The sequence below is a fragment of the Mustela lutreola genome, chromosome 9 (assembly GCF_030435805.1).
Source record: "Mustela lutreola isolate mMusLut2 chromosome 9, mMusLut2.pri, whole genome shotgun sequence".
Taxonomy (NCBI): Eukaryota; Metazoa; Chordata; class Mammalia; order Carnivora; family Mustelidae; genus Mustela; species Mustela lutreola.
The window spans coordinates 72,844,315-72,865,311 of NC_081298.1; the positions used below are offsets into that span (position 1 = coordinate 72,844,315).

At 38.6% G+C, this 20,997-nt stretch overlaps 1 long non-coding RNA gene across 2 annotated transcripts in view; it reads right to left on the reverse strand.

The window, feature by feature from the left end:
* Nucleotides 1–20,997, reverse strand: part of LOC131808598 (uncharacterized) — an 80,554-nt gene that overhangs the window by 10,278 nt on the left and 49,279 nt on the right. The window contains exon 4 of one of the 2 annotated variants that reach the window (XR_009344845.1): nucleotides 6,987–7,147. The exons of the other annotated variant lie outside the window; for it this stretch is intronic. This is a non-coding gene — a long non-coding RNA (uncharacterized LOC131808598). Of the gene's footprint in view, nucleotides 1–6,986; nucleotides 7,148–20,997 lie in introns of those variants that run through there. 2 annotated transcript variants of the gene reach the window in all.

Sequence of the window (20,997 nt, forward strand, 5' to 3'; positions counted from 1 at the left end):
CTCCCTATCTACAACTATTTCACTCCACTGTCCTTAACTCAAGACAGAAGATCACAAAGCTCTTTGTCTTCATCCTGAAGTGCCTGCAATAGCCATAAGATTGTTCAAATGGATCACATATGTGACCGTGGTAAAATCCTTTTTTCTCTCTGGGCCTCTGTTTCCTCATCTGTAGGTCAGTGGGTCAAATCAGATCATCTCTAAGGTCTCTTGCAACTCAAACATTCTCTGCTACTGAAAGAGAAACATTAAGGCTGGAAAGGTAGACTAGAGTCTCATTGTGGAAGACTTTGTTGGATTATGGGACCACTTAATCTCATAGACAATAGGGAGCCACTGAAGGAACAGGGAAATGATGTGATTGGAACAGATTGACTATGAGGAATAGGGAGTAAAGGAGAATTAATGAGGCTTGAACAGGAGAGATGAGAAATATCATGGGAAGGCAAGAGCTTTCTAGGCTTGGCAATCAATTGGATACAGGGAACAAAGGAGGACTGGGGAGCCAAAGTGGCTGGTGATTGGGATATTACTACACAGAAATAGAGAGGTAGAGAGGAGGCTGCTTTAGAGGATAACATAACGAATTCTATTTTGGACAAACTCCATAACTCAACAATTTCACTCCTAGGCAGTAAACCCAAGAAACTCTTGGACTTATATGACAAAATACATGTGGGAGAATGTTTATTAAAATATTCTTCATAGGGGCGCCTGGGTGGCTCAGTGGGTTAAGCCTCTGCCTTCAGCTCAGGTCATGATCCTAGGGTCCTGAGATGAAGCCCCGAACTGGGCTCTCTGCTCAGCAGGGAGCCTGCTTCCCTCTCCCCACCGCCTGCCTCTCTGCCTACTAGTGATCTCTCTCTGTCAAATAAATAAATAAAATCTTTAAAAAAATGCTTTAAAAAAAAGAAATATTCTTCATAAAACAATAACCTAGAAATAATTAAAATGCCTATAAACAGTAAAGTAGATAAATAAATTGTGATATATTCATGCCACGAAGTATTATATGGTAGCCAAAACATATGAACACACTATGATATAGATAAAAAACAGCAATATAATATAAATTAAAAAGTATTATATTCAGGGTGGTATTGTATTAATAAAGTAAAAAACAATCAACAAAAAGAATAAATGTAATTATATGTGTGTATATATAATACATATAATCACATATATAATCCTTATAAGGAACACGTTTGGTTATGTTTTGTTTTTGTTTTTGTTTTTTAACTGAAGTCTAGTCCACAGACAATATGATTGTTTTAGGTGTACAACACAGTGATTCAATGTTTATATATATTACAAAGTGATCACCAAGGTAAGTCTAGCTACCATCTGTCACCACACAAAGTTGTTACAATATTATTAACTATACTCCCAGTGCTGTACATTTCATCTGCATGTCTTACTTTATGATGGGACATTTGTCCCCCCTTTTTATTAAGATTTTATTTATTTATTTGACAGAGAGAAACACAGCAAGAGAGGGAACACAAACAAGGGGAGTGGGAGAGGGAGAAGCAGGTCTCCTGCTGAGCAGGCAGCACAATGTGGGGGCTCAATCCCAGGATCCTGATCATGACCTGAGCCTAAGGAAGACACTTAACGACTGAGCCACCCAGGTGCCCCAAGTTTGCCCTTTTTAATCCCTTTTCCCTATCCCACCCATCCTCCCCTCTGGCAACCTCCGTAGCTAAGAGTCTGTTTCATTTTGCTTTGTTTGCCCATTTGTTTTGGTTTTTAGATCACATAATGTAAATGAAATCACAGAGTATCTGTCTTTCTCTGCCCAACTTACTTCATTTAGCCTAATACCCTCTAGGTCCATTCATGTTGTTATAAATGGCAAGATTTTGTTCTTCCTTATGGCTGAGTAATACTCCATTGTGTGTGTGTGTGTGTACCAAATCTTCTTTACCCATTCATCTATGGATAAACACTTAGGTTGCTTCTACATGTTGACTATTATGAATAATGTTACATTGAACATGCAGGATCATATGTCTTTTCAAATTAATGTTTTTGTTTTCTTCATATAAATACCCAGAAGTGGAATTACCCAGAAGTGTAACTGCTGGATTGTACAGTAGTTCTACTTTTTATTTTTCTAGGAAACCTATACTATTTATGCAGTGGCTGCACCTGTTTGCATTCCCACCAGCAGTGCACAAGGATTCTCTTTTCTCTGCAACCTTGCCAACACATGTTATTTCTTGCCTTTTTGATACTAGCCCTTCTGACAGGTGTGAGATTATGTCTCAATGTGGTTTGGATTTGCAGTTCCTTGATGATTAGAGAAAAGATGTTGAGCATCTTTTCATGTGTCTGTTGGCCGTCTGTATGTCTTTTTGGTGAAATGTCTGTTCAGTTCCACTGCCCATTTTTAATAGGATTATGTGGTTTTTAAAATATCGATCTGTGTGAATTCTTAACATATTCTGTATATTAGCCCCTTATCAGTGATATCATTTGCAAACATTTCCTCCCATTCAGTAGGTTGCCTTTTTTTTTAATGATGGTTTTAAGTAATACATATTGATACAGTAACACAATATAAAAAGAAATCAAAGGAATGATAAACACAGGATTCAAGTTGATGCTTACTTTGGATGCAGAAGGCATTGGGATGCAATGAGGAAAACATATAGTTAGATACAGATTATTGTCAAGGAGCTAGTTTTCATGTTGGATTTTCAGGGGTTTATTATGTTTAAAAATAACTAATTAAGGGCACCTGGGTGGCTTAGTTGTTTAAGTATCTAACTCTTTTTTTTTTTAATATTTTATTTATTTATTTGACAGAGAGAGAGATCACAAGCAGGCAGAGAGGCAGGCAGAGAGAGAGGAAGCAGGCTCCCTACTGAGCAGAGAGCCCGATGCGGGGCTCGATCCCAGGACTCTGAGATCATGACCTGAGCAGAAGGCAGAGGCTTAACCCACTGAGCCACCCAGGTGCCCCTAAGTATCTGACTCTTGATTTCAGTTCAGGTCCTGGTCTCAGGTTTGTGAGATAGAACTCTACATCAGGCTTCTCTCCCTCTCCCTCTGCCTTTCCTCCCCTCACTCATGCTATCTCTCTCTCAAATAAATACATCTTAAAAAAAAAAACCCATAAAAATAACTAATCAAATAAACAAATACATAAATTATCATAAGAACAAAATGTATTAAACATAACTGATTGCTCTAAAAATATATCTCAAAGAATATTACTGGGGTTTAAAAAATAAATTAAAATATAAAAGCAGATTGGTAGAGAAAGAAGTAAAAAGAAAATAAAAACATATCTCAAGTGAATGCTACATTACAAACAATGAAAACTAGGGATAAAGTATGATTAAAGCATGTCAAGACATGAGGAATAGGTAGAGAGAAAGAATAAAAGAACAAAAATATAAAAATCATATAGAAGAAGATTCAAGTCTTGGAAAATAGAGATGTGATAGAAATTATATTTAAAGATATATGTGGGGCGCCTGGGTGGCTCAGTGGGTTAAGCCACTGCCTTCGGCTCAGGTCATGATCTCAGGGTCATGGGATCGAGTCCCATATCGGGCTCTCTGCTCAGCAGGGAGTCTGCTTCCTCCTCTCTCTCTCTCTGCCTGCCTCTCTGCCTACTTGTGATCTCTCTCTGTCTAATAAATAAATAAAATCTTAAAAAAAAATTTAAAGATATATGGAAGACATGTTTCCTAAATAAATATTTAATCTGCAAATCAAAAAGATACATCAATATTTGCAAAAAAAAAGTTATAGAAAGATGAACCCAAGATACACCTGCAGACACAAATGTTCAAGTATCAAGATCAATTATATGAGCATCCAAATAGAAAAGGCAGGTTACTTAAAAAGAAGAAAGAATTAGGTTGAATTCAGAAATCTCTGCAGTGATATCCAAATGCTTGAAGATAGTGGTATATGACTACACAGTTATGAGAACATGAAAGTGTAACCCCAAACTCCACTTCCAGGTGTGGCAGGTGCTATTTATTTCTCTACATTTACTTTATTCCTTTTTAACACGAAGAACCCAAATTCTGAGCCAATTACAATCAGCTAAAAGACTACATATCCCACAGCCATGTAGCTGATGTTTCTCTAATGAAATATAAGTAGAAACATTGTGTGCCACTTCAAAGAAGTCTCCTTAAGGGTGGGGGACTCCATCCTTCTTGATTTATTCCTTCACCTTACTGCCTGAAATATGGATATGATGGCTGACACTTAAGTAGCCTTTTTGGACCATGAGGACAAGGATCATTTTTTAAGAAATTATAGAAGAGTGATGAATTCATGTAGACATCATGCCTGCTCTAGACTTCTATTATGTGAAAAAGCAATAAACTTCTGTGTTAAAATCTCTCATGTGTATGTGTGTTGGGGGAAAGATTCTTTATAGTTAGCCAAACATAATGCTAAATGATTATGCCAGGCAGCTGTTCTTTAGATATAAAGAAAAGGGACAGGACTTCTCAACCTTGGGAAGAAAATTAGATGATGAAACTCAGTCAACAAAAATTAAATCAAAATAATAAACGAATAGGGAAAATGGAAGCCATTGTAAAAGAATTAATGATGAAATTTTAATATACTTAAATATAAAACTAAGATTAAATAACTGTGGGAACTATGACTACCAGACAGAAAGTAAATGACAACACAAAAATCAAAAGTATGGTGGAAGAGTGAACATGCTGATTTTCTCCTCTTGCATCAGCTGGGGTGCATAGATACAGTCTAAAAAACCTTTTATGTAACGATTCTGACATTTTAGAGTTTTTCATAAATTTTTGAAAAGAATTAGTGGGGGCGCCTGGGTAGCTCAGTTGCTTAAGCATCTGACTCTTGATTTTGGTTCAGGTCATGATCTCAGGGTCATAAGATCAAGCCCTGCATAGGGCTCCGTGCTCATTGGGGAGTCTGCTTGGGTTTCTTTCTTCCTCTCCCTCAGGCTCTCCCCACAATTCCCCTCTCCTGCCCCCATGATCTCTCACTCTCTTTCTCTCTCTCTCTCTCACAAATAAATAAATAAATTGTAAACAAAATTAGGAACTAATAATAACTTTCATAGTGAAGAAACACTTATTTAAAGTTCAGCAATTTGTACAGTTTCACTTCAATTTCCTTTACCTTCACTACATGAAAGTATAAAGTTATTTTTTTGTTTTAAAATAGCATGGGGGGGGGGACGCCTGGGTGGCTCAGTTGGTTAAGCGGCTGCCTTCGGCTCAGGTCATGATCCCATCGTCCTGGGATGGAGTCCCACATCGGGCTCCTTGCTCAGCAGGGAGCCTGCTTCTCCCTCTGCCTCTGCCTGCCATTCTGTCTGCCTGTGCTCGCTCTCTCCCCCCCCCTCTCTGATAAGTAAATAAAATCTTTAAAAAAAAATAGCATGTGGGCGCCTGGGTGGCTCAGTTGGTTAAGTGACTGCCTTCAGCTCCAGGTCATGATCCTGGAGTCCTGGGATCGAGTCCCACATCAGTCTCCCTGCTCAGGAGTCTGTTTCTCCCGCTGACCTCTCTCCTCTCATACTCTCTCTCTCTCAAATAAATAAATGAAATCATTTAAAAAATTAAAAAAAAATAAAATAGCATGTAGAGTATAATTTCCATTTTTGTCTACTGATCTCCTCACTCAGCTTATATTTATCTACCTACCTACTATTCTTTTTGTCTATATCTCAGTTGCATATTGAATGTCTTAAAAGATCTTCAACAAATGTCATTTATGATAGGTTTAAATGGTAGAATTTATTTTTATGTATTTTAATAAGCATCATGTATTAATCTGAATCTAAATCTAAATCTTATCTAAATCTAAATCTAAAACTTATGCAAAAATGAAAAAGAATACCTGCCCCTATACCCAGGCACTAATAGAATTTCTATTTCAAGTTTTTAATTTTATTATAAGTAGTAACAGAGGTAGTTAACGTTTGTGACTTTGAAATGAAAAGTCAATATCCACGGCTTTTGTCATATATATTCCTGAAGGCAAAACTTTACAATTGTTCTAATTTTATTGTCAAAGGGAATTTTTAACCCCACCAGATAATGTATTTAAAAATAAAGTAGGCAGGGAATGTTTTATCCTCATTTCATAGATGGGCAGACCTAAATAGTGGCAGAGTTGGGATTAGAACTAAAATGCTCTAATTTCCAGACCAGATGTTCCCAGAGAAAGACAGTTACTGTTATTTTCCCCTTGTTGAATACAACTGGTTTTCATGGCAATAAGATAACCAACAGATACCCAACAGAGCTATTGGTTCATAGAATTTTCAACTTGCAAGGGACCTTAGAGATGGTCTGATATGAGGAGTCTGCACAGAGCTTGGCAGCCTCCTCTCCAGGCCCAAACTGGATCCCAGCTGATGTGCCTCTGGACTCCCATTTCAGACCTCCCTGGTTTTTTTTTCTTACCTGATTTACATATTAATGTTCCACATAAGATTCCATTTGGAGAAGAGGCGTAATTTCTACAAATAGGTTTAAAACCACTGATAGCCTAATCTTACAGAAATAGAGAGGTGATTTAATATAATCATTGCAAAGTGAGGAAGTTTCAAGAAGTACCAACCAATTCATAGGAGAATAAGCAATCTTGGACCAAGCTTATTTTGAGACTGTCTGATATCATTCCATTTAGGAGCAGCTGTTTTTCTGAATTCACATTTCTTTTTTTTCTAAACCACTAGAAAACTAACCCAAGTGTACAGATTGTAAAAATTTCACGTGGTCAAGAAATTGCATGAACAAGAATTGGAGGGGAAAAAAAAGGGGAAATGTCCTGCTTTATAGAGTTTTGTGTTCTAACTGAAAATTGTCTAACCAAAAGCACGCCGTCTACAGTTAAAAATGTGGATCCATTTTAAAGGTAATAGAAATGTTATTTATTAGATATAAATATCACTATGCTTCTGAGGTTGATGAAGTCAATTAAATGGAAGATGGAGATAATTTAATACTTATGTTTATCAAGTGCTTTATAGATTGTAATCAGTAAAATAGTATTTGGTCCACTAGGAAGAGTACAGGCCCAACCTCAGATCCATTTCATCACTTAGTAGCCGTGAAACTCCAGGCAAGCCCACTTAGCTTAACTGATGCTCAGTTTTGTCATCTGTGAAATGGGACTTCTGTGAGAATGAAGTGTAATGACACATATTAAGTACTTAACTCTTCCTTGAGTAATTTTAATTTCCTTTCCTCTGTTTTCCTGGCAAGTTGAGTATAATGATACTTCTAATAAGTAGGCCATATTTTAAATATATAGGAGTACAAGCTATAATGTATGACAAACTATTCTTAATAAAGAATAATTTGGAATCTGTATCACAACCAGTAGTCAGTATTTTGCAAAGAAAAGAAGACTTCAATTCTTATCTCCATTCTGCCCCTTTTAGGTTGAACCATATGAAATAACTATTTTTATAGGTCACAAATGTTTGAACAGATTTGTGGTGCTGGACAAACAATGGTCTCCGAGATTCCACTTCCTCATTAGATGAACTTAGATAACTACATGTATTCACTGATCAAACATTTATCATACACATAGTGTGTGGCAGGCATTGTTTTATGTTTTATGATGATATAGTGAAGAACACAACAATGTCCCTTTCTTTGTGGTGCTCTATTCAATAAGGGAGACATGTAATAAATAAGCAAATAAGCTCATAAACAATATAATTTTTTCAGGAAATGATAAAATATTCAATAACTAGGTGATCTCTAAGGTTTGCTTCCACTTGAAAATGATAAAATATGAGGTCATTCTTGTAATAAATTATTTTCTTTTCTTACTGAATTAATTTAATACAAGATATATCTGAAGATAAATTTGTACTTCTTAAAAATAGAAAGAAGTACAATCACTGTAAAAAATCTGTAAGACAATCTTTAGAAAATGTCAAATAAAAGGTTTTAGGGGATTATCTTAGGAAATAGGTTTGGCCACATGTAACAGTCAGAACTATCAAATAGTAGTGGCTTAAAAAATAAGGGGTTTATTTTTCTCATGGATCAGGAAGTCCAGATGCTCTAAAGTTAGTCTGACACCACAGTGCTTTCAGGTCAGGCTGCTTAGTCATCTCTACCATAGGCTTTCTTCCCCATACTGGTTTCATGGTTACAAGATGACGGATAGAAACTTCTCCCACAACACTGTACCATGTTGCAGGCAAAAAAAGGATACAGGTCACAGGGTAAAATGTAACTGCCAGTTTTCTTTGCCTCCTTTTAAATTTTCCCAGAAGCTTCACCTAGCAATTCTCACTTACAACTCATTGGCAGGGACTGGACTACCCTTAAATTTTTCAGCTGGGCACACAGCTACCCTAGACAAAATCAGTATTATGTTAATCAGAGCAGAGTTTGGAGGAATATTGGGTAGAGAACTAGGTGTCTCTATTAGAGGGATATATCAAACCTTATTAAGAAATATGATTCTTAACATCTGTGAAACAAACATTTACTAGGGAAAATCATTACCAAAGGAAATTTTTGAACAAATCTTCTTATATAGCAAATATTATTTGGCATACAAATGATCTCCAATTCCCTTCTTCAAACTCTACCTCTCAGAAATCTGTTTGGTTAAGTCCTACTTTTATTATTTACTGAAGTTAAGTCCATCAGTAATATCAACTCCAGTGCTTGGTTTGAATAAATATGCAAGCACTCCATGTATCTGAAGTAATTTTCTATTTTCTTCTTTCCACACAAGATTTAGGAAGACTTATAAACAAACAAAACCAATGATGAAATTAATAGCTAAGGGGTCATGTTTGAAGAGAAGATAAGAAAACATAATCTACAGGTATACAAAGATGCAGAAGTCTCTGGGATTATCAGAAGGTTCCACAATTGTGGGTGTCCCGTACCATCTGAATTCTGACAATCTAAATATATGTATGAAATCTGTGAAAAATGTTTATAAAAATTCATTATCCAAATAAAAAACCGGCTATGATGAATACCCAAGAATACATCAAGTAAAATGTTGTGGGTTGGGGTGCCTGGGTGGCTTACTGGGTTAAGTCTTTGCCTTTGGCTCAGGTCATGATCTCAGAGTCCTGGGATTGAGCCCCACATTGGGCTCTCTGTTCAGGGGGGAGCCCGCTTCCCCTTCTCTCTCGGCCTATCTCTCTGCCTACTTGTGAATTCTCTCTGTCAAATAAATAAAATCTTTAAAACAAACAAACAAACAAACTGTCAGCCAATTAAAAAAAAAATGTTGTGGGTAAATGATGAGTGGTTCCTTTGGGCATCCCTCACCCCAGTTTTCAGAGAAGTTCTTGAACAGAAAGTGAGAGGTACAGATACACAGGCCCAGTGCATGGTGCCATAAAGTCACACCTACATGAAACTATGGAAGCCACAGAAATGGTCTCCATGGTAGTGGCTGGAGGAGGATGTAAAGATGTGAAGTGGTGCTCAAGAAGCCATCAGTTTAACCTCCTGTCCTTCTGAACCAGACTTTCTTGGGTCTGAAGGCTGGGAATATACCTTGTTAACAGGTTCCCAGATAATTCTTATAGACACTGAAGTTTCAAGGACCATAACTCTACGTTGTTGTTTCTCAAATGCTAATCCACAGACCTGCTACAATACAGTCCTTTTTGGAGGTTTAAAAAATAAGGCAGAGAATTCAAAATCATGTGTTCTAGTAAAAAACAAAACAAAACAAAACTTAGAGTATAGGATTTGGTATAGGCACTTAGGGATGAGTCAAAGTATTTTAAAAATGAGCTGGGTGGATCTCTCAACTTGCTTCTAACTAATGGAATACAGCAAAGATGATGGGATGTCACATCCAAGATCAGGTTACAGAAAGTCTGTGGCTTCTGTCTTACTTGCTCACTCTTGTTCTCCCTTGTTGCTTGCTCTGAGGGAAGCCTGTTACCATGTTGTGAGCTGCTTGTGGCAAGGAGCAAGAGCGGAGGGAGGCCTCTGGCCAACATCCAGTGAGGAACTGAGGCCCTCAGGCCAACAACCCCACAAGGAACTGAATCCTGTGAGTGAACATGGAAGTCACCAGCCCTGCTGACACCTTGAGTGGGACCTTGTAAGAGACCCTGAAACCAAGGAACTCAGCTAAGCTGCACCCAGATTCCTGATTTACAGAAACTATAAGATAATAAATATTTGTTGTTTGAAGCCTCTAATGTGGGGAATAATTTGTTACCCAGCAAAAAGATAATACAGGAACACTTCTTGCAAAAGTCTTTACCAGTTTTTTAACTTTTAATATTTTAGAATATAAAAGAATAATGTCTTGTCATATGGGATTTTCTTTCATATACATGAAATGTCTTATTCCTTGATATTGTCAACAAATAAAAAACCTAGTTGTTGGGGAGAAAAATTTTTCTCTAGCTTTCAAAGATTCTTCTAGCTGGTCTAAGAATAAAATTGACATGAAAAAGATTAACAGGAGAAAAACTAACTTAATTTCATACCTGTGGGAACCCCACTTACCTAAGAGTTCAAAAACAGAATGGTAAAATGGGGTACACATGCCATAATGACCCCAGAAATAGGATAGGGGCCTGGGGCTTCAAAGGGGAGGAGGGCTATTCATAGGGCAATAAAAATAGCCAATGTTTAGTAATTAGATGTTTGTCCTACCATACAGATGGGTCAATCAATAAAATTTAGTTCTGGTAATAACTCTGATTCTGGAAAAGACACCTAATTTAGATTCTTCTAGGTAGTTAAGGAAGGGACAAAATTTCTCTTGAGTCTGCAGAGTCTTGATTGCCTTTAGCTCAAAACTCCATCTGCCAAAATGGCACATTTTGGGGAAACCTGTTCTGATCTCCTCCACTGTGCAATACTAAGTTTGACAAGTTATGTTTCATGTTAGTCAGAAAGCAAATGTAAATCCCCAATGCAGAATAGGTGCTTAAATAGCAGAAGAAATGAACTGATAAGCTACAATAGATAACTGGAAGAGAATGATAGAAAAAGATTCCACTTGATCCAAAAGGCCACTGGTTCTCAACCCTTAGCACGAATCAGAATCACTTAAAGGGATTGTTAAACCACAAAATGCTGGGGCCCATCTTCATCAACTTCATAGTTTCTTTTTTGGTAAGTCCAAGATAAAGACAGAGAATTTGCATTTCTAAGAGTTCCATGGACATTGATACTGCTGGTTCAGGGACAGACTTTGAAAACCCATGGAACAGGCAATGTGTCTATAGTTTGCTGTTGAGGGAGTGACGTGAGAAAAATGCTCCCAGATGACTCATAATGCATCAAAGAAACAGCAAGGCTGACAGGAAGAAACTTGAAGCCAGTGTGAAGCTCTTACCAAAATAATTAGGTGGTGGTTTTGAGGAGCAAGGAGCTTCGCAGCCAAGAGAAATTAAAAAGGAAATACTGAAAGGGTTTGCTGACTTTATCAGCTCTCCCCCAAATATTGTAGTTTAAATAGTCACTCTAGCCACATAGGGAGAAAACCAAATTACTATCATTCTTAATGAAAGAACCACACAGCCATGTTTGCTGGGCATGGCTGAGAGACTTGAAGTACCATCCAGCAGGACACCTAGGAGTCAGTGCCCTGAGCAATATTTACTGCCATAATTAACTCCTCTACCAATTCTATTTACCTGATAAAGTTGTCTTTGGGATTCCAGATGGCCCTGGCTTCCCCCAGAATCATCAGCTGGAGGTTCTGAAAGCCATTCAAAGCCTTCAGATTTGTGCCTGATCTGATTTACACCGTTTCACAACACTGGGTGTAACTCTCCTACCAGCATTCATTATCTCCATTTCCAAGTTGAAAATGATTCAAGCAGTGAAAAGAGTACGTGATTGTATTTATCCATGGGCTGTTTTTGAAATGCAATTATTTCCTTCATGTTCTAGAGGTAGTGGTGTTAATAGAATGCTTTCCAAAAGCATGGGGTTGCCGATTTCCAGGTTTCTGGCATCTGTTAGCAGATGTCACGAGCAACGGTGGTGGCATAATAAACAAAGAAGGCCTTCTTCTCATCTACAGCATGACACACTCTCCTGAAAACATGGTTACCTTTGCATTTTCATTATAATTCCCTCTAAGTGGTTCAAGAGTTCAAGAGTATCAAGAATAATGTCTAAGAGGCCATTCCAAATGCTGGCTAATTTTTGCTAGTTTGGACATTGGCTACCTTCCAGCAATTTCTAATACTAAAACAGTGCCTCCAGGACCGGCAACATCAGAGCACTATCCAAAGATATCTGTGACTGATTTACGGAGAATGGGAAAAAAGCAAAGCATCTTGAGGGTTGTGAGGATGAAAACTGACCCCCTGAGGAGCTTCCAGTAGAACAAGGGGAGAGACATTCGTCAACAAGCAAGCAGGCTGGTAACGATAACATGTCAGGGACAAAATCAAGCATCCCAAGTGGAAAATTACACATTTTAACTATTTTTTAAATGCAATGAACATAATTAAGTTAATTTCTAGTATTATCAGTAGTTGTTTCCACAACAGAAATGAGTGGTAACTCCAGGAAAAACAGAAGAAATCATTTTCTGTCTCTCCTTTCCCTAGATTTATTTATTCAATTAATTTCTTGAGTAAACATTTTAACAAGCAAGTGCCCTGGTTTCCCTCAGTCTATCCTCTGCTCCACCTCCTTGGCAATGGGCCTGGTACTGAATGCCAAGGTGCACATTTGCTATGAGCAAAGCATGCACCTACCTCTAGCAATTACAATGGGTTTTGTTTTGACTTCACCTCTTTTTTTTTTTAATTTAAAAACTTTATTTCCGTAGATTGAGCTATCTACATTTTAAAAAAATTTATACGTGTTTTGTGAGCTTAATCCTTAATTTTTAAAATTCATCAGCCCAAGATTCTGCCTGCCCAGCTGAGAAAGACTCCTAGTGCCCCTCCGGCTGGCACTGGGCCCTCAGCCTTTTGACTTCACTTCTTCATAAAACCTGTCTGTCTCTGAGGCATAAACCTCTGCCAAAAAGTGACTTTCAAGGTGAACAAAGCAAATGCTTTTTGGAAAAAAAAAATGCAGTGCAATACTCTTTTAGATCACTATAACAGACAGTATTTACTGGTAGACTCTCCACACAATAAAGCAGGGTTCCCCTCCCATTCTGCAGCTGGACTCATGTTATTGTGTCTAATGGCCAGTTTCAGAGTAAACCTGCTCCAGATTCCTGCCTTCTATGAACAGCCTTCTTTGCAAGGTTTAAAGATTTACAAAATGGCCAGAAGCTTTCAAAAGCACGGATCTCCCTAGTTTTTAAAAAATTCTTAAACAGTCCATTTTCTCACATTCAATGGACATCCAACTCCCAGGAACCCAAACCCACATGCACACTCACTCCTATTAGGTTGTTTACATATACTTTGAAGGTCTTTTCAGCTAACCTTTTTCCTGACCCACCCCACAATTTCCTCTAGTTTGTTATTTGACAGACCATCTAAATACTTTACCCAAGTCATTTGCTTCCTTCCTACTGAAAGCTTTTTACTGCTGCCACCAGCCCCTTTCTTCCTGAGTAAGGATCAAGGTTTTCTTCAATGTGGGCTCTGTGGCACATGGTCTCATTCCTTAGGATTTTAGCTGGTAAAATCCCAGTTTTTGAACTGCTTGTTGGGAGGCCGGGAGGGTAGGTAGGAATTATAAAATAGCCATAGAGATCTAACACAATTAATTTTGAGCACTTAGAATAACTTACATTTAAAGCTAATAAAACATTTCAAGGGAAGGACCTTGCAGGACTGTTACAATTAACAGCTAAGTGGCATTCATTTCAATTAGCATATCAATTGTTTCCGTGAAAAGAGTTCATTCTCTAAAATACTTTTCGTTATTTCCTTCTGAAAACTCCTCCTTGTAGTCAATTGTTTAATAAATCTTATGCTCATAGATAGCACAAACGAAAAGTCCAAGGAGCACAAATTCCGGATTAGTGGATACAAATCTAAGGGCTGAAGGTGTTACCCAACTGGGCTCTTGAGCTCTCCAAGCAAGCCCAGTGGCAGTTCCAGGCAAAACTACTAGAGCTTTTGCTCAGCACAAGGGAGACAGCAAAGACGAAAGAATTCTCAGACTGACTCCCGGAGCAGAGGTCAGGGAGGGTTTTTTAAAGATACGTAGGTGGGAGCTCCGTTTAAGCATGTAGAGGCAGGGGTTTACGAGCACACACACATTGAAAGTCCATGCTTCTTCATGTATTGTGTGTCTAATTAGCATGTTAAATTTCCACCCCTGGTTGTACTTTTTGGTATTATAATGAGGGGGGGAGTTGGCGAAAGGTCAGCACTGGGGCCCATCTTGGCACAGACTTGCTTGGTCCAGTCTTGGCCATCTCTGTAATAAGCATCTTTCTTTCAGTAAGCACACTCCCTCTGCATTCCTGCAACGTATGCTACTCAAGAGGTATCGAGTTGGAGCTTATTTTCTTTATGGAGGCAGCCCAAGAATGCTGGATTTTAGGGTCAGAATTGAGAGGACCGGAGCCCAGTCCCTGCTCTATCTCTGAGGCATACTTTGATTTGGCCAAGGTCTGTATGTTCTCCCAAGGAGCACCAAAGGTTTTGCCCTTCTTTTTCCCCTAAAGCAAACGTAAAGTCATCCTGTACCATACTATTCCCTTTTCAGGGCCCTGGAACATTATTCAGTATTTGCCCATTTTTCCAGCGTTAATGCAGCCTACTTTGTACTTGTAGAGGCTGATGGCAAGCTGCCCCAAGGTGGGCCCCTTTGGCATGAACACTACTTTCAGTTAAGAAGCAATAAAAACCTAGCAGGTTTAGTTAAAGCTCTTTATCTCCTCCATCAAATGCCTGAAAGAATTGAGATAGAGGACCTGCTCCAGGGAGAGAGTTACCACCATAAATAACTACATTATGATACGAAGTAGGTGTGGTAGACAGAGAGGAACCTAGCAAAGCTATTTGATCCAACTCCTTTCCTGTCCTATTGTCTCTGGATGGTTCAGCAACCATTGATTGACCAAATATTTACTCTTTTTCACCTCCCTATAAATTGCATTCCTTCCTTCTGAAGTCCTAGATCCCTACTCGGTTTCCTCAGTTCAGGATGACATATATACTTTATTTTGCTAATTTTCTTTGGAATATCCACATGTGTGTGGATTCCCTGTACATATACTACCAAATTTTATTTTCTCCTATTGATCTGTCCCATGTCAATTTCATTTCTTAGTCCATCGGGAAGGACCTTGAAATTAACAGTAATTCCTATTCCCCTGATAATACCTAAAATCCACTAAAATGTACTGGTTTCTCAACTCAACCTTGCTGAAGAGTTTCCCAATGTGAAAAGGGCAACAAAAAGGGTTTTTAATTTGCTAGATAAAAGGGACCAGGGAACATTACCATTTGTTCCTAGGCCAATTATCCTAGTGACCAGATATGAATTTGGAAGATGGTTGGATGGTCTGAGAGATAAACTGTGTTGATGTTATAGGACTTCTTCCCCTCTAAGTGCTGGTGATTCTTGGTCACACCATTTCAAAGAATGAAAGGATAGACCAGACAGAGTGATGGGCAGCAAAACAAGGTTTACTAAACCATGGCAAAGTGATAGTACAAAGTTCCCAAAGAGGGAGAGGAGCCCAGAGGGAGTTTTTAAGTCTAGGGGGTTTTATGGGCTTATGGGAGTGCTGTTTTAATCTGATTAGCCCCCCTGCACCTGTCATCCAATCAGGTTTTTTCACCTATCTATCATGTGGAAAAGGGTAGAGGGCTCCTTCAGGGTGATGTAAAATCCTTGTCAGGGTGGTTTCCTCTTAGAGTGGGGAGGCCCCTTGTCCCTGCCTGCCTTTCTTCTAGCTATCCCTCATCATGGACAGACTAGAGTGCTATGTCTTAAATGTCCAAGTTAACCACTGTCCACATATTCTGGGTTTAGTAATAATAGAACTATAAATTAATAAAGCCATCTTTCAGCTCAATAACAATAGAGTGAATGTGGTCCAGATGTCAGGAGATGTGGAAATAACCTTTTCCCATCACCAATTATAATCTGTATTACAGATCGAGTCAGTCAGTGGAATGGTTTTTATAAGCTAGTGGAAATTTCTGTCAAAATCAAGTAGGTATAGGCTCAGTTGTTTAAATCTCCGACTCTGGATTTTGGCTCAGGTCATTATCTCAGGGTTGTGAGGTTGAACCCCACATTGGGCTCCACACTGGGTGGGCATGGGGCCACTTCAGATTCTCTCTACCTGGGACCCCTGGGTGGTGCAGTTGGTTGGGCTTCTGACTCTTGGTAGGTTTCAGCTCAGATTGTGATCTCTGAGCCATGAGATTGAGCCCAGAGGTGGGCTCTGCACTGAGCAGAGTCTACTTATGATTCTCTCTCTCCATCTGCTCCTGTCCCTTCTCTCTCTCTCTAAAATGAATAAACCTTAACAACAACAACAGAAATCTTTCTCTCCCTGTGCCCCTCCCATCTTCCCAGGTTCTATCTCTGAAAGAAAAAAGAAAGAAAGAAAGAAAGAAAATCAAAGTGGGTGTGATATAGATTAATCCCATCATCTACTAGTCTATTAGTAAAGTCCTATGCTTTCTAATTTTGAAATGTCCATTTTGATGAATACTCTATTGAAATGCAAATATCTCTTGAAGGGGGTTATACCCATCTCTTATCAGAAGACATTATAAATAGTTAATGTTTCAGCGATTGGTTACAAATGCAATATAGGCCAGGGAAAGCTGAGCCTGATAAGGGAGGAAGGAGGACACCAAAACAAATTTTATTACCTTTCCCAAACTGCTTCTTGAGGACTACCTGAATTCTGCCATCTCTGGATTGAGGCTGGTGATTTTCCTGAACACAAGGTCAAGCTTCACAATTTGGATGACAAACAGTGGCAACCTTACCACTTTCCAGCCTTTAATCCAAGGCATGTCCGTCTTTCTTCCATTGGCAAATGAACCCATTGTTGCCTAACTTTGTAGAAGCGCTCAGCTGTCAAGCTGTGATTTTTCACCTGAGGTTCTCATCTACACAGAAAAGCACAACACATGACGCATTTGCTTTTCTCTCCTCACAGGAATCAACAATATCAACACCATCCCTACAAAGCCAGAGGCTGGAGATTTGCATTTTGAAAATAATAAAGGATAAGGGAGGATCCATTTACAAATTTTTTGTTGGCAGTCTGAAATGTCGAGCCCTGCCACTAATTGATTTAACAGACAAAATGAACTCCAAACAGATGAACTGCTGGTACAAAGGAAGGAAATGATAAATACCAACTGTGGCCTCATGACTAGATGCAGAAAGTAGGACTACGGCGGGCATCCATATTTTCCTAATACACACATAATTAGAGATAATAACCAGTACCCCTCTCCCGTACTATGTCCTATAAGGCTTATGGTTAGTGGTTAATTTTATAATTTAGTTTTTAGGTTAAAGGATATCCAGGAGAGATGGCTCCGGAACTGGATGAATGAACATAACCCAGACAGTGGTCCATGGAAGGGGACTTTTTCATCTTCCCTTCAAAGAGATACTGAGTGTGTTTTCCTTTGCACAAAGAATCTTTCCATTCTGTTCAGTGAAAGCACGTTTTGATTGCTATTATTGTTCAGAAATTAAAGTCAGAGTAGAAGAGTATGTGTGGATGTTGAGCAGTCAAAGGGGAGCTTCGGGGAAGTTGCTTTTAGCATCTACTCCAAACTCCTTAGAGTGGGCTTTCCTGTATGGCAGAAGCGGGAAAGTTAAAAAGTACATTTCTGATTTCCTGACTCCTGAGTTAAGAGAGTTGATTTAATACACACATCTAACTTTGCTTCCTCTTGAAACCTGACCAAAAAACTACAATAATGGATTTATTTATTTATTTATTTATTAAAGACCTAAGCCTTCTGGGTCTGGGAAAGCAAGAGGAAAGAACAATAATAATATTTTGGAAACTAGAGAGTGGCAGTGAAGAACAGAGGAAAAAATCAGTTTACACTGCAGGATTTTCAAAAGGTTCGAGAACTCATTGCATTAGTAAAACTACAGTTGAAGTGAGGGGACATCATGCCAAAACACAGAGGACTGGGTAAAATATGTTTAAGAAGCAGTTAGATCCTTAGAACTCCTTCCCCATTCCACACTGCTGGGTAACTGCCCACCTTTCTGCTAGCAAAGCCTAGGGGTTTACGTTTACACTCTATAGAGGTAAAAGAGTATCAGGACAGGAATGCTAGGCCCCACTGAGGACTGGGTCCTGTACCAGCAAATGATCCACCCACGTGTCCCAAAGGTAGAACTATATCTTGGTAATTCCTACCCACTTGCTCAGAGCTTCTATTGTTTTCAGTTTTTTTCTAAGAGGTATTTTTGAGGGTATAATTTATACACAGTATTGAAATGTACATACATATCTGTATAAGTCACACCCCTAACACCATATGGACAATTCCAATACCCCAGGAAATTAGACCTTCATTTTATTTTATTTATTTTTAAAAATCATTTTTAAGGTTTTGTTTATTCATTTGAGAGAGAGAAAGAAAACTCAAGCAGGGGAGAGGAACAGGGAGAGTGAGAAGCAGACTCCCCACCTAGCAGGGAGCCCAATGTGAGCTCAATCCAGGGACTCCAAGAACATGACCTGAGCCAAAGGAAGGCACTTAACTGACTGAACCACCCAGATGCCCCATTAAAAAAAAATTTTTTTAAAGTAAGCTCTACATCAAACATGGGGTTTGAACTTACAACCCTAAGATCAAGAGTTCTGTGTTCTACTAATGAAACAGCCAGGTGCCCCTTAGTCCCTATCTTAAAATTATGAATAGACAACTAATTACCATACATCTAAATAAAGATTCTAACATGGAAGATAAATACCAAAGCAAAGAAATAGAAAAAAAGCAACTTAGAAGAAAGATCCCTCTTAGGAAAAATAAGACATACTTTAAAAGTACCATTATCAATATCCTTAGGGAAATAAAAAGAGTGTGCACAATGAATGGTATGAAAAAATTCAAAGAACAAAAACAAAAGAGCTCTCTAAAATTGAAAACATGATGCAACGACAATGAAAAAAATGCAAAAGAAATTTTGGAAGATGAAGTTGGGGAAATTTCCCAGAAAACAAAGCAAAAGACCACAAGAAGGAAAATAGGAGAGAAACATAAGTGGAACCCAAAGAGGAGATCCAACATCTAAATAACAGAGGAGAAAAAAGCAGCAATGAATAATTCAAGAGGATACTCAGGGTTTCCAGAAAGAAAGGGCCTACTCGATGCCTAAGAGAATGGGTGAAAATGAGACTCCTGCAAAGACAATCATCCTGAAATTTCACTGGGAACAAAGCAGAAATCCTTCCATCACTAGGAAGAACTTCAGATTTCTCAACAGCAAGTCAATGGGGCAAAGCCTTCAAAACTGAAGGAATATTATTCCTTATGCAGAATCCTATATCCAGTCACTATATCCATCAAGTGGGAAGGGAGAATAAAAACGTTTTCAGACATCCAAGATCTCAAAAAATTTACCCTCCATCGACCCTTTTCTAGAAAACTGTTGCAAAACACGCTCCATCACATGAAGGGAGGAAAGCAAGAAAAAATATATGGGCCACACAAAAAAGAAGTTTTAACTATGAGAGGGGTAGAGGGACTCTGTCCAGTTATGGAGAAGACAGACTCCAGAACTATTACTCTGCACAAAGCACAGAAGATCTTGTTAGAAAACCTGAGGCCATGGACTGTGGAGAGCTCGCATCCATAGCTATCCTTGCCTGCAGAATGACCACATGGGCACTGGGAAAGCCCATGCATGGACACTAAAGAGGAAATGATGAGACAGTATAGAAGGCTTGTTTCTAACCCAATGCCACACTGAAGCCTGGGGTCTCTATGTTTTAGCAAAACTTCCCTGATCCCCATAGACCATATGCAGGGGGGAAAAAAATCAGCCCTAAGAAGAGAAATTCTGCATATTAATTTATATGTTCATATGTCATGTATTGATATATATGGATATAAGTGTCTATGTGCTTATATATACATAGAACATTTCTGGATGAATCATGAAGGAAATCTGCTTTCCACTATCTACCTTTTTGTTCCTTTTTATTTAACTTTTTACCCTGTGTGTGTATTAGCTATTCAAAAAATGAACTAATGGATAAAAGAAAATATATTTTCTTTTAAAAAATCACAAATGACACCAAGAACAACAAAATTACAAACAATATGCCCACTGACTGAGAAGTTCTACTTTTAGGAATTCATCCTATGGATACTCTTGTACACTTGGGAAATCATATAAATACAAGGCCATTCACCACAGCATTATTTGTGATAGTAAAGGACTGGATACTGCCCAAACGTCCATGGAGAGGGAAATGGTAAGATGAATTATATACATTTATACTGTAGGATGCTTTGCAGTCATAAAACAAAGAAGAATATAAAAGCTCATTATGTGTTGATACACAGTAATAGTCCAGATATCCTATTAAGTGAAAAAGACAATGTGTGGAAGAGATGGTGTAATTTGTTACAAAAATACAGGGGAAAAAAATGTCTCTGACCCTTGCAAAGGAAGTCAGACCACCCTGTTATGTGTTGTTATTATATTTTGCAGTTTTGCCTTTGTAATACTTATGACAATAACAATTAATGATTATCTGTGTTAGGGGCGCCTAGGTGGCTCAGTGGGTTAAGCTGCTGCCTTCGGCTCAGGTCATGATCTCAGGGTCCTGGGATCGAGCCCCGCAAGGGGCTCTCTGCTCCGCAGGGAGCCTGCTTCCCTCTCTCTTTCTCTCTCTCTCTGCCTGCCTCTCTGCCTACTTGTGATCTCTGTCTGTCAAATAAATAAATAAAATCTTAAAAAAAAAATGATTATCTGTGTTAAAAAAAAAAACCTCACACTTCTCATACTCCCTTGCAGCTGGCTCTGGATGTGAAAGAGATCATACTAAATCAGCAAGATTTGGAAAGCAGAAGGGGTCAGTACCACCTTCTTGAGTTCTTAGGTGTGGCTGCGGACA